Raw genomic sequence first — 26,803 nt, 5'->3', positions numbered from 1 at the left:
TCAGTATAATATTTTAAATCAGTTGTGGTAAATAGCTTCACAAGGTTGAGGAAAGTTCCATTAATTTTCATTTTATTGAGGATTTTTGTCATAAACATGTTGTGGGTTCTTTCTTTGTGTCTATTTATATGATAATATTTTTACTTTTTGATATGCTGCATTACATCGATTGATATATGTGTGTTAAACTAACAGGGCATCCTGGATGAATGCCATTTGGACTTGGTGTATAATCTTTTGGATGTGATGTAGAATTCTATTTGCTAGTATTTTATTGAGACTATTTGCATCTATGTTCATTAGGGATATCAGCCTGTAATTCTCTTTGTGTGTGGTATCTCTGGTTTTGGTATCAGAGTGAGTTTAGCATCATAGAAATTATTTGGGAGTGTCTATTTCTTCAGATTCCTGGAAGAGCCTGGCAGTCGATCTTCTTTAAAGGTTTGAAAGAACTCACTTGTGAATCCATCTGGAACTGAGCTTTTGATTTTGGGAAAATGTTTGATTCAATTTCAATTTCTTTGATATTGATAGGTCTGTTCAGATATTCCAGATCATCTTGATTCAGACTTGGGAAGTTCTAAGAATTTATCTATTTCTTCTATGTTCTTTGGCTTTATAGCAAAAAGATTCTCAAAGTAATCTCTGCTGAGTCTTTGAATTTCTGTGGTATCTGTTGTGATATCCCCCATTTTATTTCTGATTTGGTTTATTATGGTTTTCTCTTTTTCTTTTCTTTTTAAAAAATATGGAATGCTTTCCAAATTTGCATGTCATCCTTGTGCAGGGGCCATGCTAATCTCTGTATCGTTCCAATTTTAGTATATGTGCTGCCGAAGCGAGCACTTATGGTTTTCTTCTCTTTCTTTGTGAATCTTGCCAGTGGTTTATTAATCTTGTTTATTTTTTCTAAGAACCAACTCTTTTTTTCTTTTTTAAATTTCATCTTATTGAAGCAATTTAAATCTATAGAGAACTTTATAGTTGAATCTCAAATATCAGTGACTTAGAGTCCTCCCACCACCAGTTTCAACCTCTTCCATCAATGGACCCAAAGTGCATCCTAGACCTCCATCCTTTGCCACCTGGCTTGCCAGAATAACAGGCTCCTTTAAGTTTAGATTGTTAAAGTTTAGATTCCTTAAATTTTTTTTATCATTGAATTTGGCTTGGGTATTTAGTTCTGTCCTTATTTATTTCCCTGCCAATGCATCTGAGACCACTTGGGCCCTGGCTCCCAGTCTTTCTTTATTCCTTTTCTCATAGTTTTATAGAAAAATGCAGAATATGCAGTAAAATAAAGTAATCCATGTCCCAAAGTTCTATGAAAAAGGCAGGAGACCCAATTTAAAAAGTAAGAGCCAGGAGTAACCATTGAGTGCTGCCGAGTATGACCCAAAAAACAAAAAACCAAAAACCCCCCCCCCAACCCCCCCAAAAACGCAACAATAAAAAAATGATGTGTGTCAGTATTTTTTCTTTTCATAAACACAGCAAAATATGGGGAAAATTGAAAGGAAAAACCTTTGGCCTAAAAACAAGGAGACTTTACTCATGAAACATCCTGGCATAAAAACAACAATAGGCTCCAGGCATACTAAATTGTCTAATCCCAATGTCTTTTTCTGTGGTCTCAGTAAAAGCTCTTCAAAAATCACAGTTGTCAGGTCAGGTTTCTGTAGTTAGAGATCTTGATTTTTTATACAGATCCTATGTCAAAATTAGGGTGACATGGAGTGTCTTCTGATTTTATCTTACCATTAGGTGGCAATTTAGAAAACCCTGCTCTGAGAGCAGGTTGCTGCTGTTACCAAGTCATCAGCATATCATCTGAACCCACTCTGGAGCAAGTCTATGACAGAGCAACAGTAGCGCCTTCCATGATAGAAGTCTGATTCCTGGTGCTGATGTAGAAAACCATGCTGGTTTCACAGATGGGATTGGTTTAGAGATGAATGGCCAATGTCCTATCTTCTGAAGTCTAAGCTAAATCACTATGAGAAGTGTTCAGGGCGTAAGGACCCACTGTAATATAAGATGTATGTGTTCCTATCCCTATTAGATAAGAACTTGTTGGCACACATAAAATTTTCCTCATTTTAATGTGTTATGCAAAAAGGAACAACTCCACATGGTATTACTGGTGCATATAAGGATTAAAATAACAAGCTAAACAATCCCGATAACCGGGTTCTAACATGAACTCAGAATATTAGAGAAACTTATTTACTAGCATTTCCTACTAAATAGATTAAAAAAAAAGGAATGGGAAAAACTGCTGCTACATAAGAAGATAGACAATAAGAGTTATACCTATTAAGGAAAAACATCTAAAGAAATATTTGAAGGAATTATACATGTCCCCTTTAAGTCTTTTGAAATAGTCTGGGGGAGGGTGATAATGTCTCCCAGCAATCACATATCAGGAAATATCCTTGGGGGACATTTCAACTTGGGGATCTCAGAAGCTAAATCTGGTAATGAGCAATAATCCACAGTGAAGGGAGGTGGGAGATAAGGGACCATCAAGAGAAAATCAGCAGCAGCAGCAGCGGTGACAGCTTCTTTTCGCACTGAGGCAAGCTGGACTGGGAATCTGTCTTTTTGCTTTGGGAGCTGGTTGGCAGCAGCTGGGGTGGGAAGAAGTTTCTGAGGAGTTAAGAACTGATAGTAAAAAAGGTAAATGAGGTGAAAATAACACATTGGGGGTGAGAGTGAAGGGTTAGAAAATAATTTGTAAGGTTGTAAGCAGAGGTGGGAAGGAGTTATTTATAACATGGGGAAGGACAATACACAACATAGATACACATTATGTTTATTACAAATGGATATTAGAAAGACATTGAGGTGTTCAACACATACATTCACTCACACACATTGACAGACACTGATAGATCCAGAGGTTACAGCTGAAAAGCTGACCCAGGTTGAATGGGTCAGAGTGCTTCAAAAATATAAAAAGCCAGCAAGTCAGATGGAAAGGTTTCCATTTTCTAGGGCAATCATCAATGGTGAGGGTAAACTTTATTGTAGAAAGGTTTAGTGGGTTATATTGTGTATAGAGCATTCTTAAAAATAATAATAATTTTCAAGTCAAGAAAACTAAGTGATATGGTAATGAGCACTGTAAGAGGAGTCTACACCATGATGAATTGTCTAAAGGGTCTTGAGCATCAAGCAGAGAACCAGCTCTTTCTTCTTCATTCACATTTTGGATTGTCTTTTTCAGTTCCAGTTTATTAAATTTTGTTCTAAATTTTATTATTTCCTTCCTCCTGCCTGCTTTGGCCTATTTTTGTTGGTCATTTTTTCAGTGTCTTAAGTTGTTCAGTCATGCTGTTTATGTTAGCCCCGTTTCCCTTTCTGATTAACTTGCATAGTTATGATCATTTCTCTTAACACCACTTTTTTTCTGTACCACACAAGTTCTGGTAAGTAGTGTCTTCATTCTTGTTTGTTTTCAGATATCTTTTGGTTCATTGGTTGTTCAGTTACACACTACTTAATTTCCAGGTGTTTGAATGGTTTCCCAGTTTCTGTTTGTGATTAAGTTCTATTTTCAGTGCATCATGGTCTGAGAATATAATTGGTATAATTTCTATTATTGTGACATCCTATCCTTGTGGAGGTATGCTTTATGTATAAGAATTTGGTCTATCTTGGAGAATATCCTTTGTACATTGGGGAAGAATCTGATTTCGGCTTTTTTGAAGATGGAAAACATACATATGTACTAAACCTTACTCTTTCATTTCTTCCTTCAAAGCTAGTATTTACCTGCTGAGTTTTAGTCTAGTATATCTATTGAGAGGTGAAAGAGTAGCATTGAAACCAAGTCTCTACTATTATATTGTTGTTAATATCTTCATTTATTAGTAGTCATTTTAAATATTTTTATACTCCCTCATTAGATGAATGTATGTTCAGGAGTATTATGTCTTCCTGATGTACATTTTAATTAGTCATCAAGAAATGACTTTTTTCCCTCTCTTATAACCTTTTTGAGTTTGAAATCTAAGTCATCTGGTATTAGTATTGTCACACCAATCTTTTTTTTTTTTTTTTTGGTTTTTGGGCCACACCCGGCAGTGCTCAGGGGTTACTCCTGGCTGTCTGCTCAGAAATAGCTCCTGGCAGGCACGGGGGACCATATGGGACACCGGGATTCGAACCAACCACCTTTGGTTCTGGATCGGCTGCTTGCAAGGCAAACGCTGCTGTGCTATCTCTCCGGGCCCACACCAATCTTTTTGAAGCAGTTGTTTGCTTGAAGATTCATCTTCCAACCTTAGACTTTTCATATACATTTACTCTGACTATTCATATGTGTTTATTCTTTTTTTTTTTTTTTTGGTTTTTGGTTTTTGGTTTTTGGGTCACACCTGCAGCACTCAGAAATTACTTCTGGCTCTATGCTCAGAAATCTCTCCTTGCAGGCTTGGGGGACCATATGGGATGCCAGGAATCGAACCACCATCCTTCTGCATGCAAGGCCTACCTTCATGCTATCTCTCCGGCCCCTATGTGTTCATTCTTGAAGGTAGCAGAATGTTGGTTTTAATTTTTAATCTATCTTGCCACTCTGTCTCTTAATTGGTGCCTTTAGTCCATTCACATGGAGAGATTATTATCATGGAGTTTTGTGTAATTGTTGTGTAGGAGTTCAGAGTGTTTGTAGGATTCAGCTCATCTTAAAGAGCTCATTGAGTTCTTGTAAAGATAGTTTTGAGTCTATGAAAATTTCAAGCTGTTGTTTATCTGTGAAGTTATATATCATTCATTTAAATTTGAATGACAGTCTGCCTGGTAAAGTATTTGGTGAGGTGCTCATTTCATGAAATCTTTTTTTCACTCTATATCCACCATTACTTTCAGGCCTAAAGTGTTTTGTTCAGTAAATCTGTAAATCTTCTTTGGGGTGTGCGTGTATTGGCCACATCCACCAGTGCTCAGGGTTAATCCTGCATTCAGACTCCTGGCAGGTTTAGATGGCAGTTTGGGGTGTGGTTGTTCAAACCCAGGTCAGCTGCATGTAAGGTAGATACTCTAACCTGTACTATTTTTCAAACCCAGAGGTAAATCTTAAGGACACTCCATTTGCATATAATTTTCTTTTCTGATATTCATGTTTTCAGTATTCTATCTCTATGATTTTTATCATTTTGGTTAATTTATGTCTTGGAGTATTTTTATTTGGATCTCATTAGCTGCTACTCTCAAGCCAACATGAACTCTTCAAGTCTGATGAGTCTTCTCAACAATGATGTCTTTGACTATTGCTTCCCCATCAGGCCTTCTGGGACCCTAATGACTCATATGTGGTTCCTCTTAAGTTTCTCCCGTAGTTCTCTTGTAATCTGTTTATTTACTTTTAATCTTTTTGTCCATCTTCTACTATTACCTAGACCTCATCTATGAGCTCATTAATTCTATCCTCAGCAATTGTTTCTCTAAATGTGAGGTCTTCCAATGAATTTTACATTTCACCTACTAGGTTTTTCAATTCTGTCATTTATGTTTATAGTTTTCTAATTTCTGCTCTCATAACCTCTTATATTGGTGACCATTCCATAGTTTCTTTGAGATCTTATGCCTTCCTACTCTGAATTTCTTTTCAGAGAAGTTATATAAGGGACTATTACTGATTGGGTCTTCGGGGTTGCAACCTTCAACTTATTTGTGATTGGGGATTTTTGCTGCTTTATTATGGTTCTTTTTGTAGTGTGGCAGTACATCTTTTCTACATAACTGTCAGTGTCTCATTGCCAAGGAGATCTTTGGGGGAGGTCATTCAAAGAAGGGAGATGATTTTTTAGTCTGCTTTGGCAAAGGCATTGACTTTTGACTTTGGGCAGAGTCAGTTTCTGTAGTGCACTTGCTTTGTGTATGGATGACTTCTGCAGTCCTCTTCTGGGGGACAAGGAAGAGTGTGGCCTCAAAATACTCTTGGGGACACTTTTTCTGTTTAGATAGTTTTAAAGAGCTGATACAAATGCCTTTAGTTCCACAATGCCAGTCCCAGAGTGACAATTGGTAACTGGCAAGATTACAAAAAATACCCACTTTATTCTAGATTCAAAAATGTTAAGATGAGTTGTTAAAGATGTGAATACCTGTCAGTTATATGTAATAGGCAGGGTTGGGATTACTTTCTTCAATTCCTGGAGAGATCCTGCTTGGTTTAGGAAGTTCTGCCTTCCTGAATTATAACAAAATATGGGTCCCACTTGGGTTCTGAAGCCCTACTGAAAGAGACTCAACCAATATGGCATATTGGAACTGAGTATAAATTTTACAAATATTATAGCCATAAAATTATTTTCCTTGGTTTGGGACCACATGGAGTGATGGTTTGTGTAATGTATTTTTAATATTTTATTTTATTTTTATTTTTTTGTTTTATTTTTTGGGTCACACCCAGCAGCGCTCAGGGGTTACTCCTTGCTCTATGCTCAGAAATCGCCCCTGGCAGGCTCAGGGAACCATATGGGATGCTGGAATTTGAACCACCATCCTTTAGCATGCAAGGCAAACACTCTACCGCTATGCTATCTCTTCGGCCCCATTTTTAATAGTTTTAATATGAAAAACAGAATGGAGGTTCCTGAAAATAAAATTAACCAAAAATTTTACCATCTGTCCAACAATACTATTATTGAGCACTTATCTAAAAGAATTGAAATCAAAATCTCAAAGAGCTGTTTGTACTTCTGTTCATTTTAGCTTTGGTCACAATAAGAAAAGATGGAATGCTTTTATTTATGAAATAGATAAACAAAATTCACATTTTAAGAAAACAAATAAAAGCAACAACAACAAAAAAGAAAAGACGGAAATAAAGTAGATCTAACTAAAAGTTAGATGTATAAAAATGTGGAGGTGTAAAAAAAATGTGGAGGTGTATAACACATAGCCTGATAAGCATGTATACATAATAGGTTGAACATGCACTATGCATGACATACAGAAGTCACAATGGAATATTCATCATTAAACAAATCATCCTTGTTATACAATGTAGATTATAGTTATGCCTTGAAGGAAAATTTAGGGGAAGAAGTATGTAGCTTTCTACTGATTGATTCTGAAAGGGACTTGAGATCTAGACCATGTTTGGGGCTTCTGTGACAGGGCAGATGAATCTTTCACCTACTCAGGAGCTGTCTTTTAGCCTTTGCTTTCACATTGTGCTGCAGGGATCCTGGAGCTTGGGGTACTCATCTGCTTGCCATAACCTGGGAAACACCATTATCTGTATTTGCTCACTTAAGGCTGCCTTTTGTTTTTATTTTGTTATGTTTTGTTTTGTTTTGGGGCCACATCGGTGAGGCTCAGGGGCTAACTCCTGGCCATGAGCTCAGAAATCGCTCCTGGCTTGGGGGACCATATGGGACGCTGGGGGATCGAACCTTGGTCTGACCTAGGCTAGTGCAGGCAAGGCAGACACTTTACCGCTTGTGCCACCACTCCAGCCGCAGGGCTGCTTTTTCTGTTTAAACTCTTTGAGATAAACACTGCTGTATCCTATAAAAATATGCTTGCTTTCCTTCCTTGGGGAAGCTCTTGGTGGACAGAGATACTGAGCTGAGTCCAGATGAATAGTTCAACTCCCTCAGACTAGTTTCACTGGACATTTAATGGATACAATGCCAAAGAGAGCTAATAGAGAAGACAGGACCAAAGGTCAGTCCCAGAGGAGAGAAAAGTGATGCTAGGGAATCTCATTATCTTGTTTAAGTAATAGGGTGTCTACCTGCTCCTCACATTTAATGTAGAATCTGACATAAAACAGGGATGCATCAGTTTCACAGGGTAATCTGAAGTTCATTTTTGCACCTTCAAATGTATACTTTAAAACAAATATTTGGCCACAATATCGGCATTAAGGGCTTTGAGCAGACTTTGCATGTAGGAGACCTGGACTAATCCCTGGTATAACCTGGTCCCCTAAACACCAATGAATTGACTCTAAACATAAATCTGGGATTTCTGCAAGTACAGCCTGGGTAGCACCAAGCCCACGCTTTCTCCAATTAAATAAATCTTTTATTTTTTGTAGGAAATATATCCACTAATAGTGGTGCTTTCTTTGGACCAAAGTTTAATGGGTTAAGGGTTTTGTTGATTTTTCCTCTGCATTAGAGCTTGTCACTGAAAATTTTTGTTACATAAGACTGAAGACTAACTCTCAGGTGAAAATTTGATGTATATGAATTCACGTATTTAGTGTTTTCTTGGTCACACCTAACAGTGTTTGGGGGCTACCTCCGGGCTCTCTGCTTTTAGGTTGCTTCTTTGCAGTGCTAAGGATCCAACCAGGACCTCCTGCATGCAAAGCATGTATTCAACCCATTGACCTCTCTCTTCAGTTTTCTTTTGCTGCTCTGGTTCTGGTGATAGTTGAGATTATTAGGGGTCATTAGTTGTGAAACATAAGCTCATGCTTTACTGGGGGTGGAAGTCACGTAGCTGTGCTTGCACATGGTGTGGAACGCGCCAAGTGTAGTTGAGGTATTTACATACATGCTTACCAGACATTGCACTTCTTGGTGAGGTGTTCATAGATTTTTGCATTCCTTGTTGGGGCTCACACATTTTAGTGGTGAGGGTCATGAATATCTGGCCATCTTCTAGAGATTGCACAGATTTCTGTGGTACCAAGGATCAAATGCATAGCCATGCATAGCCTTCTGCTATAGTATTTTTCTGGTATTTTTAGCCAGTCAGTTATCTCCTACAATCTTCAAGTTCTAACTTTGTTTATAACATTGAGGGCATTTCTTATGGGACAAATGATTTCTAAAATAGTTTCCTAGTAAGAGTAAGAAAATAATTTGATAGTGAGTAAGAAAGTTCTAAATTGGTTTGAGTTATTCTGACCTGCCTTCTAAAATGTTATATTTTATTGTTGTTTTGGGGTCATACTCAGAGAAGCTCAGGGCTTACTTTAGACTCTGCACTAAGAGACCACTCTTGATGGGATTGTCGGACCAATATGGGATGCTGGGGAATGAACCCAGGTTGGCTGTGTGCAAGGCAAGTGCCCTATCACCTGTAAGTTTGCTTTTGTCCTTGTAAATTCATTTTCAAGTTACACCTTACCCTTTTACATGATATGGATGAGACATGTGTAAGGATTGTTCATGTAAAGTTAAATGGAAAAAGATGTTTATTTTCTAGAAAATTTAAGCATTTGATAAACTTGAGAATTTTTTTTTTTGTAGAATGCCTTTGTATGGAATGCACTCAAATTATTATTTGGAAACTAGTGAAAAGCCTTTAATCATTGACTTAAATTCATAATGAATAAATTTTAGAAATAGTGTTTTCTATTCCTACTTCATCTCCATTTTACCCCATTTTTTTCTTATAAGACAGACATGACAAATATTTGCTTAACATTATTGGCATAATCAGCTTTGTCAAAGAGCCATATGGTTTATGTAAACACAAAGATAACTTGAAACATTGACTTGTAAGCTTAATTTGAGAAGCCTGTGAAAATAGTGGGGAGCAGATGGAGAGTTGCCATGGGAATCACTAACATGTAGAAAAAGAATGTTTCTTTAGGGTCACTATCAGACCTATCAAAGTTTTTTCCCATCCAGTTGTCAGTTATAAAAACAGTTGTTGGAATGTTGGTACTTTTCATTTGTCTGTTTTATAATCATTTTATGAAACTCAATATATTACAAGTATGCATATTCTTATTGGTAGAGACTCTTGATTGTAGGATAGGAGGGGCTAAAACTATTCATTCACATGATATTATTCTTTTCCAATTTTTGAACTTATAATTATAAGCTAAGGTTTATTAGTTTTTGTTCTTCATATGTAAGTTTTTTCTCATTTGAAACTTTATTTAAACACTGTGATTTACAAGTTCTTCATAATACAGACATTTTAGGTATTCAGTATTCCAACACCAGTCCCACTACCAATGTGCCTTTCTCCCACCGAAAAAAATAAAGATTTTCTTTTAAATAAAGTTTTTATAAAGTTACATTTCCCCAGGTCTGTCCCCTTGGCAGTCACAATATATTTAGTTTATGTTGCTTCCTATAAAATTTATCTGATAATGGTATTATTGAAGTTATTTTCTGAGCCCTTATGTTCTAGTTGAGCCTTTGTCCTATTATTTTTTTTCTAATTGATTTTAGTGTCTTATACACAACTTTCTTGGTTAATTGAACTATTTCTATTGGGTTGTGAGCATTGTGAACTTTGGGGATTTTATGGGCTTATATATGCACCTCATACTCCCACAACTGTACTAGGGGGATTAAGCACCATGGCATTTCTGGCCTACCAGGGTTAGCATGGCAGTGGCTTCCCCCTGAGATCAGTCACAGAGCTTGAATATTTGAATGTGAGTGGAAGTGGGCCTTCCCATGCAGGAACTGAGCTTGCCCCATTTTAAAAAGTCTCCAGTAATCTGGACACAGAGATCAGCCTACCATGTTTGGTATGGTGGTGCTTCTATCTTCTATCTGTACATTTTTGTCTTGCTATAATAGTGCATTTAGTTTCAACTATCATTTAAAATGAGAAGAAATCCAGGTAACTTTAACTGGCCCAAAACCTTTCAACTTCTACATGCTGACACACAAGGAATACACAAGGAATATTACTTTACTGAATGATAACTCTGAGGCCTTTTGGAACTTTGAGCTGATACCCATGCTTTTCAACTAGACTCCAGCAGCCTAATTGCCTGACAACCATTTCAACAGCTCCAGCCTCAGAGCTTCTTATTAAGTTTTACACTGCTCATGATTATATTTTATATTACAGGGTGAAGACAGGTAGGAAAAGAAAAGAGCATTTTCAATCCTGATTCCTTAGGGATTCACCCGCAGCACAGCAGGAGCATAGCAAATCCAATAGTAAAGATGCATAAAAGGCCACCTATATCAATGAATGAAAACAACAACAGAGAAGGCTGAACCAGCATCATCCAACTCAATAATCCAGGAATGACCTTAGTGATATCATTATGAGAATATTCAGTGAGCTTAAAGAACCATGGCACAAGTAGTCAGCAAAGCAGAACAAAGTATGAGTGTTGAAATGAGAAATTACAAGTAGAAATGAAGAGTATGGTTGGTAATATAAAAACCTTAATAGACACTGAGCAGCAGATTAATAGCAGTGGAAGGAAAGATCAAGGTGAGATGTCAGAAAACACTAGAGAACAATGGAAAGTGGAAAGGTATGAATAGCATAAAACAGAATTATGGGGTGTGCTCAAGTGGAACAATATAAGAATCATAGGAGTCCCTGAAGAATAGATTGGCAAATTCAATGGTGATGATACACCAATTAAAGAAATTATAAATAAGAATTTCCTGAAGTTGAAGGATACAGGTACCATATCCAAGAGACATGAAGGGTTCTAATATAAATGACTCAACTGGGAAAACTCTAAGACACTGCTCAAAATGACAAAATCTAAAGGTGTATACAGAATATTGAAACCAGCAAGAATTTACATACAAAGAAAAGCCCCTAATAGTCACAGGAGAGCTGTATAAAATGCCTCTATGAGCCAGAAGGAAATAGAGAGATAAAGTAGAAAAATTCAATAAAATGAACATACCACCAATAACATTTTGATTGTCATTTGGATTTGGAGGAACAATATGGAACTTCATAAACAGGCAAAAGCTTAGGGAATTAATAGCCTTGAAACCAATTTTTCAGGAAGCATTAAAAGAGCTTCTTTAATCTTTTACATTGGACATTGAGAATGGCATTGACTTATGGCACTACTAGATTAAGAAAGATCATTCCTATCTAAATGATTAAAGTCATCATAATAAAAGATTTCATCTCTAGAACAGAGCTTGCATGGGAGGTTTGTGAAAAATGGGGAAAGGTTCCTGGGAAATGGAATACTTAGTTTTGGTTGTGGTATTGTAATGATACATCTATTAAAAATGTGAGTAACAATAATATAAATACCAATACCTAAATAAAAATGATTTAAAACATAAATGAAGATATATAAATGTTTATATATAAACATGGCCACTGCCATGTTTGCTCATTGGCCAGTTCCATAGATTTATTTTATTTTTGAAAGAGATACAAACTAACCTGTAAAAAATTATGAGTGCACTAATTTTGCAGCTGAAAACTGGGTCACTATCAGAAGAAAGGGTGGGTTAAGTTGTCACCCTGCCTGATCCCAGGTAGATGTACCCACAATCCAGAAGACACCATGCCAATGGCTCAGCTTCAACACTTTACCACTGATCTCTGCAGAGATGCTATTCTAATAGACCAAAACTCCAGGTGTGTTAGTATTTTGGCTAAGATCTCCAGGGTATTGTAGGAATAAGGGTGGACAGCCTTCCTACACCCATACTTCTGGAAGCCCTGGCAGCCATAGCCATGTCCTACAGCTGCCTTCATGTAAGCTACAGAAATTGGAACTCCTAGACTATGCGGCAATGATATCTCCAAATTTTTCAATTCTGAAACCCCAGTAAGAACACACCAAATTAAATGTCAATGTAGCATAGGAGCCACCCAAATTTAATAAAAACCAATAACAGAATGATGAACTAGCAGCAAATTTCTTAGTAAATCCACAATAACTTAATAATTCCATTTTTTACAATATTGTTATTGCTGAATTTTCCCCAATAAATCCATTACCACTTAGTTGAAAACAAGCAATATAAATATAAAGCAAATTATTTTTGCCCACCAATGAGGCAGACTTAGGGGTAGGTAGGAACCTGGGGACAATGGTAAAAGGCATTATACACTGGTGGTGAAATTGGTGTTGAAAGATGGAATTTCAGAAATAATTGTTTTATGAGCAACTTATGTAAATCATGATATTTAAATAGTCATAAAAATTTTAAGAAATAAGATGCCGGAGTGATAGCACAGCGGTTAAGGCATTTGCCTTGCACACAGCCAATACAGGATGGACTCTGGTTCAAATCCTGGTATCCCATATGGTCCTTTGAGCCTGCCAAGAGTGACTTCTGAGTGCAGAGCCAAGAGTAACCCCTGAGTGCCGAGGGATGTGACCCAAAAACCAAAGCCAACCAAACAAAAATAAATAAAAACAATTCCAATGTGAATTCATAAGTTAATTCACAATTGAAAAATAGTCTTATGTCATGTGTATATTATTTGTTCATGTTTGTTTATGTGCAAGCATATGTACCTAAATGCAAAATACAGTTAAATAAATAAAATACTTTCTAATGAAGAATTCAGAATAACCTAATAAATAACAGAAAAACTAGCCTAAATTTTGCTAGATCAATGACAGTAATAATAAAATAGTTGGAATAGAAACTATTTAGGGTTTGGGGACTATACCTGGCAGTGCTCAGGGGCTACTCTTATCTAGTCTCAAAAGTTCTTCCTGAAGATGGTTAGGAGACCATTCAGTTTTGGGCATCTAATTAAGGTTGGCCACATACAAGACAAACACCTTAACTTCCCCTTTAATAATACTCTCTGGTTCTAGGTTTATAACCTTATTTAAATTATACTTGGTGGATTCTGCTCTTTCCGATAGCTTAATAATAAAAAATTGAGTATTCCCTAGAGGGGGCCATTTGCATGGTTCATTTTGTACCAGTAATTATTGACCACTTGACAGCTTTATATATTTACTACTATGCCCTTTGGAAAAGTTGGTCATTAAATAAAATTTTTTATTCATTTAGTTTTGTATTTTTGGGGGCCACAGCTGGATATTAACACCAAGGATTATTTCTGGCTCAGGAATTACTCCTGGTGAATCTCAGGGACTACAGGATGCTATAGATAGAACCCATGTTGGCTCTATGCAAGGCAAGAAAGTTATTTACTTTACTATTCCTCCAGTCCCTAAAATATAATTCTTTATTCTTTTTTTTTTTTTTTGAGGGGTGGTTATGCCACATTTGATGGTTCTTAAGGTTTACGCCTGGCTCTGTTCTTAGGTGTTGCTTCTAGTGTTGCTTGGAGAACTATATAGTATTGGGCATTCAACTCAAGCTTTTTGAACGTAAGGTAGGTACTCAGCCCTTTGAGTTCTCTATTCAGTAACTCTTCTTTCTTCAGAGGCAATTTTAGTCACTGTGATTCTAATGGAATACCAGAGGGAAGGAACTCTATTTTTTCCTTACCAATGACAACCTAGATATTTATATCATCATTTCTTGAGCTATACAATGCAGGCAGATAGGACAAGGGCAGGTGATGAACAGCATGCATGTCTGTTCCTTATGTACTAGGACCAGACCACATGACTTTGTGAATCTGTGAGTGAGATGTTCCATATCTCTGCAACAAACTAATCAAAAGTGAAAAAAAGTATTAAGAATTGGGGCTATAGGGTTGGAATGATAGTATAGTGGGTAGGGTGCTTGTCCTGATGTAACTGAGCTGAGTTTCATTTCTGGCATCATATATAAGTCCCCTGAATAATCTCTGAGTATCTTCTGGTGTGGCTTCCAAACTGCACCAAGAAAAATTGTTTGGGATTTGGAACATCAACATACCATTTAGTATAAGTTATGTACTTTCTGATTTTGAAAATGGTATATCAGATCAAAGAAATAATACAGGGACAAGGCTCTTGCTGTGCATATTGCTGACCTGGGTTAAATCTTTGGTATTGCCCTGAGCCCTGCCAGGAGTGATACATGTGCATAGAGCCAGGAGTAAGTCCTGAACACTGCCAGATATTACCCAAAACCCCCCTTGATAAATAAATTAATGGAAAAGGTATACAGAGGTATGGGCCAGCCAGATAGCTCACCACCAAAACTAACCAAAAATAATTAAAGTGATGTTTACCCAACAATGATTGTAATTTGCAGTAAGAATCCATAAAAATTGGTTTCTTTTGTGCAAGCTTCCAGAATGCTTGGGTGGAGGTTGACTGTGTGTATTTCTACAGTGCTTTCAAGAATAGGATAAAATGGTTTGAGGCCTTATCCTGGACCATCCAGAGTAAGTTCATAAACATTTCAGACAACTGAAAAAAAATTGGTTTATTTTTTGAAGGCTAAATTGAAACAGCAAAAATCAATGGAATTTAAAATGAGAATGCTGGAACGAAGTAAAAGCATGTTGAAAATAAAAAGCATGGCTTACTGTCTAAATGAATCATTAGTTTTCACGTGTTTGAGATGGATGGGGAAGAAGGTTGTTTTTCTGCAGTTTGTGTTATGGCTATCATTGCAATTAAGAAATGGAAAATGTGTTTAAGAGATTCAACGAAGTCTGGTCTCATCAGCATTAGATCCATGTAAGGAAAGCAAGACCAAATTGCAGCTGTAGGGGGGCAATTTGAGAAAGAGCCACAAAAACAAAACGTGGTACAGCCGAGATTGATAAATACTCAGCCTCAGGAAGAAGGCAGCAGCCAGACGCCAGCCAGGGACCAAAGGGCACTGGTTTAATTGGCTTCATCGAGGAGCTTTTGAGATCCCTCCATGGTTGTGAGCAAAGGAAAGAAAACCTCTCTTGCCTTTTTTTCTCGGAAGCGGGGGAGTGTTATGGAAGTGCTTAAACCTGTTTCTGCAAAGCCTGTATCTGCATTCAGATATCATTACTAAAGAGAATAGGGAACCTTATGGGGTGCAGGCAGACAGGCCAAAGGCAGGTGATGAGCAGCATACATGTCTGTCCCATTATGTACCTGGATCAGACTACATGATTTCGTGGACCTGTGGGTCCACAGCACCTGTGAGGAGCTGGGAATGTAACCCGGTTCAGTTGTATGTAAGATATGTAAAAGCTCCATGACACCACCTTGGGAAAGCAGGTCTGGAGCAGGGATTGCAGCAGGAAATAATCCAAACTAGGCTGGTGGTTGAATAAATAACTGCCTCGTCAAGCAAGAGAAAGAGAACTGCCTGCCAAAAGTGTAGTTTTTATTGAGTATAGAGACCACCCCCAGGAGGGGGAATAAGGACAGAAGGCCTATCCTGAGCCAGTCCTGCCCAGGTATGTTTGAGACATGTAAAACAAGATAGTTAGTAGGAAAATCTCTGTTATGGTTGAAACCAAGTTGTAAATAAACAAATACAAAGAAACTAGGGATCATCATTGTTTTGGGTGAAACCAAGTTATAAACAGACATAAAGTAAACCAGAGATGATATTTGTTTTGGGTGAAACCAAGCTCTTAAATTTCTTTTAAAGTATCTGCATTTTATTTATTTACTTTTTAGTAAGCTTTAAATCCTTGAGGGGTACCTCATCACATGTATTCCATGACCGATTGCCTTAGCAGGAAGGTTGCTTTGGAATTTGGCTTGAATCATGCCACTGTTTCCATGGGCATGGGTTACCTTTTCCCAGATCATTCTGGTTTTGTTAGGTTTGCCACCAGGAGTCACAGTGTTGTTCTTTACTTTGTAAACATAAGCACAAATTGCTTGCCCAGATAGAATTCAATTTTATCTCGGGCATGAACACCTTCATTTTAAGAAGAGCTATGTACTCCCTCTGGTTCTGGAGACCCCATTTATAGCTAGCAAACGTCTTTAGAACAAAGACTTCTAGCCATTTCTGTCTTTTAATTAGTCCAGGCCTCTACATGAGTCTAAGATGATGGAAAAAGCCCAAGTTGTAAATTTTAACCAAAAAGGTAGGCATCCTACCTGTCATACTGTCATTCTGGCCCCAAGAAAACTTCTGTTTTATAAAATTTCTAGGACTAAAACTGTTTTAGTGAATGATAACATATACGCAGAAAAAGAAATAGACTGTAATGTATGATTCAGTCTTTTCTTTCTTTTCTTTTCTTTTCTTTTAACCAAGTGAAGGTACTTGTGTCCAGAACAAAAAAGGGGAATGGCAAGGAATTTGAGGCTAACTGGCTCGCCTTGAAGTCCCAAATGGAATTGTTAGTGCAAAGCATCCTACCTGCTTCTGAAATTCCTAGTAAAAACTATCAGAAAATTTAATTTTTCTGTTTTTGTTGGCAATTTTCTTTTGTGATGTTGTTTCAGTTTTTTTTGCTACAAGACTTGATTCTCCACACTCAGTAATTTTTTTCTTAATTTAAACATCTTGATTACAAATATGATTGTGATTAGGTTTCAGTCATGTAAAGAACACCCCCCCTTCACCAGTTGTAGTACTTTTTTTGTATAATAAGGCCACAGTTTGAGGTAATACTAAGAATGTTACTGTGAACCTTCTAGAAATGTCTTAGAGTAAATAAAGATATGCAGCTTTTGTAATCCAGAAAAACTATTGTTCATTAGGAACCTGTTTTGGGACAGTGTTGAATTATGTTTGCAGAGTGGGTCTCAGAAATTATAAAAATATTTATTTAAAGAAAATGCAAAAAAAAAAAAAAAAAAGAAAGAAAATGCATTACATAGGGCCCGGAGAGATAGCACAGTGGCGTTTGCCTTGTAAGCAGCCAATCCAGGATCAAAGGTGGTTGGTTCAAATCCTGGTGTCTCATATGGTCCCTGGTGCCTGCCAGGAGCTATTTCTGAGCAGACAGCCAGGAGTAACCCCTGAGCAATGCCGAGTGTGACCCAAAAACCAAAAAAAAAAAAAAAAAATGCATCACATAGTTGACATAACTGATAATAATTTATTTCCAGATAAGTTAAAGAAAGTTATTAAAAAAAATAGAAAAATATAAAAAGAGAAGATAATTTAAAAAAGAAAGAAAAGAGGGGGCCGGAGAGATAGCATGGAGGCAAGGCGTTTGCCTTTCATGCAGGAGGTCATCGGTTCAAATCCCGGCGCCCCATATGGTCCCCCGTGCCTGCCAGGAGCAATTTCTGAGCCTGGAGCCAGGAATAACCCCTGAGCACTGCCGGGTGTGACCCCAAAAAAAAAAAAAAAAAAAAAAAAAGAAAGAAAAGAGGAAAAAATACAGTTGTGAGCACATTTGTGAAAAATATTGTATCTCCAATGAAGTAATCAATACAATGGCAGAAGTTTTAGTAATCTCCTGTTGTTAGGTGTCCTTTTTTTTTTTTTTTTTGGTTTTTGGGTCACATCTGGCAGTGCTCAGGGGTCACTCCTGGCTCTATGCTCAGAAATCGTTCCTGAAAGGCTCGGGGAACCATATGGGATGCTGGAATTCGAACCACCATCCTTCTGCATGCAAGGCATGCTATCTCTTTGGCCCAGGTGTCCATACTTAAGTTGATATTCCTATAGAGATGACAGCATTAAACAAATGATGTCCAGATATTCAAAGCACTATTACTAATATTATGACATTTAGGGACATATACTCAGCTGGCAGGGTGGGGGCTTGGCCCACCCTGCCCTTCCAAGATGGTCAGCTTTCTGTGTGTGGGCCGGTTGGTGTACCCATGATCTTTCATGGCTTGGTTTACATCTCATTCGAGAAAAGAGTGAGTCTATGGAACTAGTCCAGTTTGAACCATGTTGGGTATGGTTATGACTGCTAGGTCTTCTGGAAGAAGGAAGATATGCTGGTGGTGATGGTGGGGAAGGGTGCTCATACTGATCAAAAAAAACCCTGGTAATATCAGTCCCCAAACCAGCATAGCTTAAGTTTGGTCAGATTGGTGTCTCTGCAGTGAATCGGAGAGGGTAGATGATGAAAAAAGGCGATCATGAAAATAGTGATTCTGGGTGATTGAGGCAGCAGACATGGCATAGATAGGGTAGGGCTTAGTCTACCCTATTTTCCTGGGATGGCCAACTTTCTGCTGCATGGTCTGGTGTACCCATGATCTTTCATGACTTCGTTTACATCTTGTTAGAGAAAATGACTCTATGAAGCTGCTCCGGGTCGAAAATGGTGATCCAGAGTGGTTTTATGGAACCTAGGGTGTTTGCATGTCTGACATTTGTATTAGGTTCCTAGAACTTCAAAATATCAACAACTAACCAAGTGATTATGAAATTCCTATCATATTTTTCATTCTTGCCAACTCTTGGTAGTGCCAACTAATTTTATTTTTAGCTATCATGGCATATGGTCATAATATCTCAGAATGATTTCAATTTGTATTGTGACTAAAAAAGTCAAATATCTTTAGATTATTTGAATGTCTTTTAGAAAGTGCTTGTTCAATGTTCTTGTTCAATTTTTTTTTGTTTTATTTTTTTTTGGTTTTTGGGCCACACCTGGCGGTGCTCAGGGGTTACTCCTGACTGTCTGCTCAGAAATAGCTCCTGGCAGGCACGGGGGACCATATAGGACACCGGGATCCAAACCAACAACCTTAGGTTCTGGATCGGCTGCTTGCAAGGCAAGTGCCGCTGTGCTATCTCTTCGGGCCCTCTTGTTCAATTTTTAAATTGGCTTGTTATCTTTCCTCTTACTGATTTTAGAAGTTTAGGATTTAAGCCTTGTTTTTTATAGTAAGATAGATTACTACTTCTATTATGGAACTTTATTTTTCACTTCTTAGCTATTTTTTTGAAGAAAAATATTTTATTTTCTTATCATATGACTGATTATATATTTTATATTTATAGTTAGTGTTTTCTATATCCTGCTTAATAAATCTCTGTTCAAAGAGTCATAGAACATCCTATTATCATTTTTTGTTGAATTCCTAATATTTTGGCATTCTCATTTAGATTTACAAACCACCTGGAACTGAGGATTGCACATTCTATAAATAAGATAGAAGTTTGACGCAATGTAGAAAAGGCACTACTATGTTTATTTCTGCACTCTTTATAATTTTCAAAATCTGGAAACAATTCAAGTGCCAGAGAAGATAAGAGAATAAATAAATAATGGTATATCTACACAATGAAACACTAGGCAGATATTAGAAAAAAAGAAGTAATGAAATTTGCTTATACATAGAAGAATTGTATTCTTAATGAAATAAATGAGAGGGAAAGAGATAAGCATAGAATGATCTTGTTCTATTGTGGAATATTAAGAAAACCCTACACTAAGGTAAAATACTCAATAGAGAAGAGGGCCAAAAGGATTGATCCTTGGTAGGAAGCTTGCCACAAAGAGGGAGGAGATACAATAGTATTGATATTGGAAATGATCACTGTGGACAAGAAATATGTGCTTAAAATATATTTTAAAGTGATATGAATAGGAATGGTGCCCCTTTGGTAGCAATATTTTAAACCACATTGCCTAAAAGGGAGGAAAGAAGGGGAGGAGGAGGTGGAGAACTGAGAGAAAGATAGAGAGAGAAAAAAGAGAGAGAAGTGTCTATCATATATGTAGGCTTGGGTGGGGCTGGAAGGAAATTGGGGACATAGGTAGTAGGAAATGTGCACGGTTGAAGGGATGAGTGTTGTATGAACATTGTATGTCTGAAACTCAATTATGAACAATGTTGTATCTCATGATGATTAAAAAAATAGAGGTATTCCCATGACACTATACTCCAAGGACGGAGAAACCCCATATCGCATAGGGCAAGTGAATTCCTTTTCGAATAACCCCAATATTTACTGTGCCAGGGCAGGAGGGAAAAAAAAACAAAAATACAAAAAACACAAAACCTTGGACATTTATATATATATATATCTTACCTTCATTTATTATCGTTATTATTATTTTTATTTACCTAGCTATTTTGGTCGATTTCTCTGTTTGGATGTGATTATTGAAATTGTTGTCCCCAATTAGTCTTATTTTTTTTTCTCTCTTCCTTTCTCTTCTTTCGTTTTGTGCTACGCCATGTTTCTTATTTCAAGACCACGGCGTGTTTTTTTTTTTTTTTTTTTTTTTTTGTTTTTTCTTTTTTGTTTGTTTGTTTCTTATTTTTTTTAATATTTTTTTATCTGTTTTTTGTGGTGCCTATCGATATAACCGGAGTCCTCACTGGATATTTGACACTTCCTTTGGTACTGGTGGAGTGTTTCACCTTCTTGTTCTCATTCACTTCCCAAATTGATGATGAGAACCTCTAGAAGGATTCTACCCATTTTCGGGGTATTAGACCCTTACTCCAGATTATTTACTTTCTCTTTTTCAGGCAAAACCACGTAACTTGAACTAGCTAGCCCTGCCCCCACTTACAGGGGGAACTAAGGGAGGCAGCAAGACCAAACTGATGCAAGACTACTAAGTAGTAGGTTAGATACAGAGGGGACCATATATTCTAACCGCCCTGAGGGTGAGGGAAGAGGAAATGGGAGGTAGGACAAAAACGGAGGGTTAGGGAGGACAATTTGGGGATGGGAAGCCCCCCTGATTTTATGTAAATATGTACCTAAAATATTATTGTCAACAATATGTAAGCCACTATGATCAAAATAAAAATTATATTAAAAAAAATAGAGGTATTAATACTGGAGAGATAGCACAGTGGTAGGGTGTTTGCCTTGCAAGCGGTAGACCCAGGACCAGCGCTGGTTTGAATCCAGCATCCCATATGGTCTCCCTTGCCTGCCAGGAGCGATTTCTGAGTACAGAGCCAGGAGTAACCCCTGAGTGCCACCGGGTGTGGCCCGGAAGCTACAACAACAACAACAAAAACAACAACAACAACAACAACAAAATAGAGGTTTGATGGGGCCAGAGTGATAGCACAGTGGGTAGGGCATTTCCCTTCTATGTGTCAAATTCGGGTTTGATCCCAGGCATCCTATATGGTTCCCCGAGCCTACCAGGAGGAATAACCTGAGAGTGCTGCCAGGTGTGGGCTCCCCCTACCCAAACAAGCAAAATAAATAAAGGTTTGAGACTCAAACTTTTCATATTGGTATCTCACTGATTCAGCAAAGTTGACTAAAAACTGTTATTTTATAAGTTGCAGTGAATACCTTTTTCACAAATTGAATTTTGACTAAGCTGTTAGGAAAGTCAAAGAATCATGATTGCAGCTAAAGTGGGTGGAAGAGAAAGAAATTTGTTTCGAGGACCAAGAATTCAGGTAGCTCTGGAGACTTCAAAGGATCCACTCATTTTTATGTCTTTGAAAGTGGAAACAAACAAACAAACAAACAAGCAAGCAAGCAAGCAGGTTTACATAAGCAACCCTGTGGTCAAGGCTGATGTGGCTTTGAAGAACAAAGGGTTTTACACTAAACCAGTGCTTCTCAATTAATTTTCTGTCATGCCCCCCAGGAAGAAGCAAACATTTTTCACTTCCCCCGCGTGACTGTAAATAGCATCTTTATTAAAAAAAACTTTAACCTGCAAAACAAAAATATATAAAATAATTTGAGCTGATTTTTTTAATCAGAGGTGATGTCTGGATTAATGGCTACAATGAGTACGTTTTGCAATGCATAGCTTTTCGAAGCAGGGTTTGAGCAGGACACAGCAACTCTCAGCTCCAGAGAGATACAGAGACATAAACATGGTGCTTAGCTTGTTATGACAGTGTTTGCCAAGCTCAAACCCGCCCCCCTTTTCAGAGCCTCGCTCCCCCCTCCCCTGGGGGGTGCGCCCCACTATTTGAGAAGCATTGCAGTAAACTGTTTTGCTTCAGTTTCTACACTCTGTGATTTGGGTGCTTCTATGTCCATAAATCTTCCTTACCTTGTTTTCACCTCTTCTTGTGACTGTAATTCTTTACCACCTTGTTTTTCTCTCTTTGATGCTTTTAAGTCCTTGTCAGTTTTTTTTTTCACTCCCTAGTTTTCCCCAATTTCTCTCACACTGTCAAAACATTTATGTAAGATTTAAATTGGATCGTATTAAATCTATAGATCGGTTCTCGAGGATTTGATATTTTTCATAACATTGAATCTACGATTCATGAATATGTCTCTCTCAACAACATTTTGCAGTTTAAATACTGCGTTTTATCTTAAAATGGGCCTGTTATGCTGGTGGACTGAGGGGTAGAGGTGGTGGCATGAGATGTACTTTGAGAACATTGGTGGAGAAAGGTCAACACTGGTGGTGGGATCGGCCCTAAAACATTCTATGTCTGAAACGCAACTATGAAGAATTTTGTAAATCACAATGGTTTCAATGAAAAATTAAAAAAAAAAGTCTGTGTTTTATGCTGCAAGGAGGTAAAGTGATAATGTTTCTCGCTTTATACCCTTTCAGGATATCGCTGATACCCTTTCAGTAGCAATATTTTAAAACCACAGTGTTTAAAAGGAAAAAAGGAAGATAAAGAGAGAGGAGAAAAATGTCACAGAAGCAGGCAGCAGAGAGGGCAGGAAAGAGGGTGGGAGGAAAACTGGAGATATTGGTGGTGAAAAAAGTGCACTGGTAGAAGGTGTTGGACCAAAGGTGGTTGGTTTGAATCCCAGTGTCCCATATGGTCCCCCGTGCCTGCCAGGAGCTATTTCTGAGCAGACAGCCAGGAGTAACCCCTGAGCAACGCCGGGTGTGGCCCAAAAACCAAAAAAAAAAAAGAAAAAAAGGTGTTGTACATTTATGACTGAAATTCAATCATGAACAGCTTTGTAACTGTGTATCATATGGTGATTCAATCAAAGAATTTATGTATATATATGACTGTTTTAATATAAAGAGTGTCACTTAGAAATTAAATTACTAAGTAGCTGATGCTTTTTTTTGAGATTTAATTTTTTTTATTTTTTATTTAATTAAAAATTTTTTTAACTATATAGTAGCTGATGCTTTTTAGATGTCATTTTTAAAGTTGTATTTTCTATTTGGTTGGTGCTATCTATTTCTATTTGGTTGGCTGATTTTCTTTTGTATATTGGCCTCCTATTTTGATATTTTCTTCTAAGAAGGAGCATTTGCCATTTCTTTCCCTACATGAAGAAAAACGATTTGCTTCTAATATTATACATAATATGTCCAAAGCTATCTTCAGAGCTATTTATATTCTTCATGAGGTTGAAAATTCTGCAAACACTCTCAGTTCAAAGGTGGTGACTAGTTACATCATTTCATTGGGTTTCTGCTCTAATGTGAATGTTTGAGCAAGATGGGAGATATTATGTCCTGTGGTTGTGCTTATTTTATTTTATTTTTAAAAGAAGGGTAGCATTTCAACTAAGAACAAGTACTACTTATTCGTTTCTCTATGAAACATTGACTAAGTAGTAACAACATACCACTTCAAAGGGAACAAATGCCTGTACAATCTCTCCAATCTCCCCCATAACATTTTTATTAATGGCTATCAGAAAGAGACCATTGCAGATCATTTCAGAAATGCTCTCTGCCCAACCCTTTGGACTACTTTGAGAAGAGGGAGAAAGCAGAGTAAGGAGGAATTAGATAGCATACATGGCACACAAGAAACAAGGTCATTGTAATTATTATAATTTGCTCTTTCTTTCCCCTCTTTCTTTAATAGGGATGGACCTCTTTCAGCTGTGCTCCAGCTGCTGGTAATTAGGGGATACCAGGAGCATCACTGGTGGTGCTGGGGTGGAGCACAGGGTCTTGCACAAGCCAGGATGCATAGTCCTATAAGCTCTCTTCTTGGACCAGCAGTTGGTTCTATTTAGGCCCCAGGGTTGTGGGCATGAATCATATATAATCAAATGCGTGCTTCCTCCCCTTCCCCACCCTTGCATGTGTGCTGGTTCTATGAATATTTAGAGCAGCATTACTAAATTCCCCGGGGCCTCCAGGCTATTCCTAGGGGTCCATGGGAAAAAAAACCATATAAGTGGAAGGAGATATGCCATTGCACGAGAAGGGTGGGTTGGAGGCAACAGAGGGAAATGAGAAGTGAAGAAAAGAAAGAATTGGGTCTAGAGCAATGGTGTATTGGGGAGGGTGCTTGTATTGTACATTGTGGTCAATCAGTTTCAATACCTGGCACCCTTTATGGTTTAGTGAGCCCTGTGAAGAATGATCCCCAAGCTGAGAGCCAGGAATAAACCCTGAGTATTGCTGATTGTGGCCCCCAAACCAAATCAAAACAAAGACATCTCCCTGCCCAAAGAGCTGGCCTAAAAACGAAAATAGATTTATAACTTTCTAGGATTTATTGTTCCCATCACCAAGAACCATTGCCCTTCCACCACTAAAAAGATCCTTCAGTTCATTCCTTCCAGCCCTTCTTTCCTTCAGTTGCTACTGTAGCTTTCAGAGCCTAGAAATACAATTTCTTTTGTTTTCCTTCAAGTTTTCTTGCTTTAGTTATTCATATTTCACACGATTGAAACCACTCATAAAAATATAAGACACATGCTTACCTGGCAGGGGAAATACCATGATCATGAAGGTGGTTTCCCCAGGGCGGGGCTCACCATTGCACTCCGGGTGTGCTGACCCCTGCGATTTCCCCAAATGTGGGAAACTCGACTGCATAATTTGTGGTAGTGGGGGACTGTGTTCACGCTCTCCCCTAAAAAAAATACATACATATATATGTATGTATATATATATGAGACACATAAAATATAGAAACACATAAGTAGCTTTAACTTCTTGACATATTTTGTTTAGCATAATCACCTCATATTTCAACCATTTTACCCCAAATAGAACACTTTCATCATTTTAATGGCAGAGCAGTGTTCCATTGAAAGCCTATATCACAGCTTCCTTATCTAGTCTTGCTCATGGGCATTTAGGAGGATGTTCTGGCTATTGTGAATAATGACTACTGTTATGACCAAATATCCTTTCACATTAGTGTTTCATAGCTTGCAGTTAAGTGCCTGTAAATGGTATCATTGATCAGATGATATCTTCATTTTTAAAAATAAGAATCTCCATAACCAAGAGTTTGTTTTATTTTTGTTGTTTTATTTTCATTCGCATATATGAGTAAAATAATCTGGTATTTGATTCTCTAATATTCTTTTTGGCTGTTTTTGATGTGGCTGTTGCTCAGAGGGCTTCTGGGGTACTGGGAATTCAGCTCACTGTCTCACACATGCAAGACCTGTGCTCCACCACATGAGCTTCATCCCAGCTCATTCATTTTTCTTCTCCACTTTGCTTGATCTTGTCATTTGTGCCAACATTGATGGAACTTGAAGGCCTTCTGCTATGTGAAGCCACTTGAGATAGTATCATGGAAGCTGGTTTATCCCTCTGTGTAATTCAACTTTTTTTGCCTTACCCTTATAAATAGCCATAATATGAACTGATAAATAGCCATAATATGAACTTCTACCTGAAGCATTGAAGGAACCTAGCCTGTAACCTTTTCTCTCCCCCAAGTTGCAGGATGGTACATACTGAGTATACTTACTAAGAAGCTTCCTAGTGATTTTAAGATACTGAAAGCTAGAGTATAGAAATTACTTAGGCCAGTGATTCATAAAATTAATGTGTACAACAGTCCATGGGATGGACTATGTACAAAAATGAAGATTTTGGAAGGGAGAGGGAGAAAAACAATGAAGATTTTTTTTTGTACAGAGGGTAAAGTTGAACTAGATAGTTTAGAAGAATCTCTAAAAAAAGAAGTAGCTGCCACCTCTTTAAAAGAGGGGGATATGAGAGTGAGAGAGAGAGAGAGAGAGAGAGAGAGAGAGAGAGAGAGAGAGAGAGAGAGAGAGAGAGAGAGAGAGAGGCAAAATGTCTTCCCAGAGGCAGGCAGGGGGAGGGAGGATGAAGAGCATCAATTTGGGAGTTTTCAAAAAAAAAAAATAGAATGGATGGGTGATACTTTATATTCTACTCCTCTATTCCCATCAGAAGTCATTTACATGAAGAATTCATGTTTATGAGAGAACAATTTTTATGTTTTCTTTATCATTGGGGATGTCTATAGTACAGCCATGCAGGAAAGGAGAAATATTTTGATTTGTGTGGTATAAGGTAGAAATTATGAAACAGTGAGTCAGAAGCCAGTATGATCAGCTGCCTCAGTGAATAATAAAGGTGATGATCTTAGAGTGCTTTGGGTGATCATGTGGATTTTCTGCAAAATACAAGGAGATGCTTCTTCATCATTACATATGTTACCAATGAATTGCCTTTTCTCAACCAGTTCAGT

At 37.6% G+C, this 26,803-nt stretch overlaps 3 non-coding genes across 3 annotated transcripts; 2 read left to right on the top strand and 1 right to left on the bottom strand.

Annotated features, from left to right (window-relative positions):
• Positions 1-742: 742 nt before the first annotated feature.
• LOC126023567 (U6 spliceosomal RNA) lies at positions 743-846 on the bottom strand. The gene has a single exon (XR_007500682.1). It is a non-coding gene; the product is annotated as a U6 spliceosomal RNA (small nuclear RNA).
• A 14,019-nt stretch (positions 847-14,865) lies between these two features.
• Positions 14,866-14,997, top strand: LOC126023096 (small nucleolar RNA SNORA9). Its single transcript, XR_007500308.1, has one exon. It is a non-coding gene; the product is annotated as a small nucleolar RNA SNORA9 (small nucleolar RNA).
• A 10,041-nt stretch (positions 14,998-25,038) lies between these two features.
• Positions 25,039-25,201, top strand: LOC126023620 (U1 spliceosomal RNA). Its single transcript, XR_007500729.1, has one exon. It is a non-coding gene; the product is annotated as a U1 spliceosomal RNA (small nuclear RNA).
• The last annotated feature ends 1,602 nt before the right edge of the window (positions 25,202-26,803 follow it).

This window comes from Suncus etruscus, chromosome 11 (genome assembly GCF_024139225.1).
Source record: "Suncus etruscus isolate mSunEtr1 chromosome 11, mSunEtr1.pri.cur, whole genome shotgun sequence".
Taxonomy (NCBI): domain Eukaryota; kingdom Metazoa; phylum Chordata; class Mammalia; order Eulipotyphla; family Soricidae; genus Suncus; species Suncus etruscus.
Note: the sequence above shows the minus strand (reverse complement) of the source record. Positions and strands in the feature narration are given on the sequence as shown.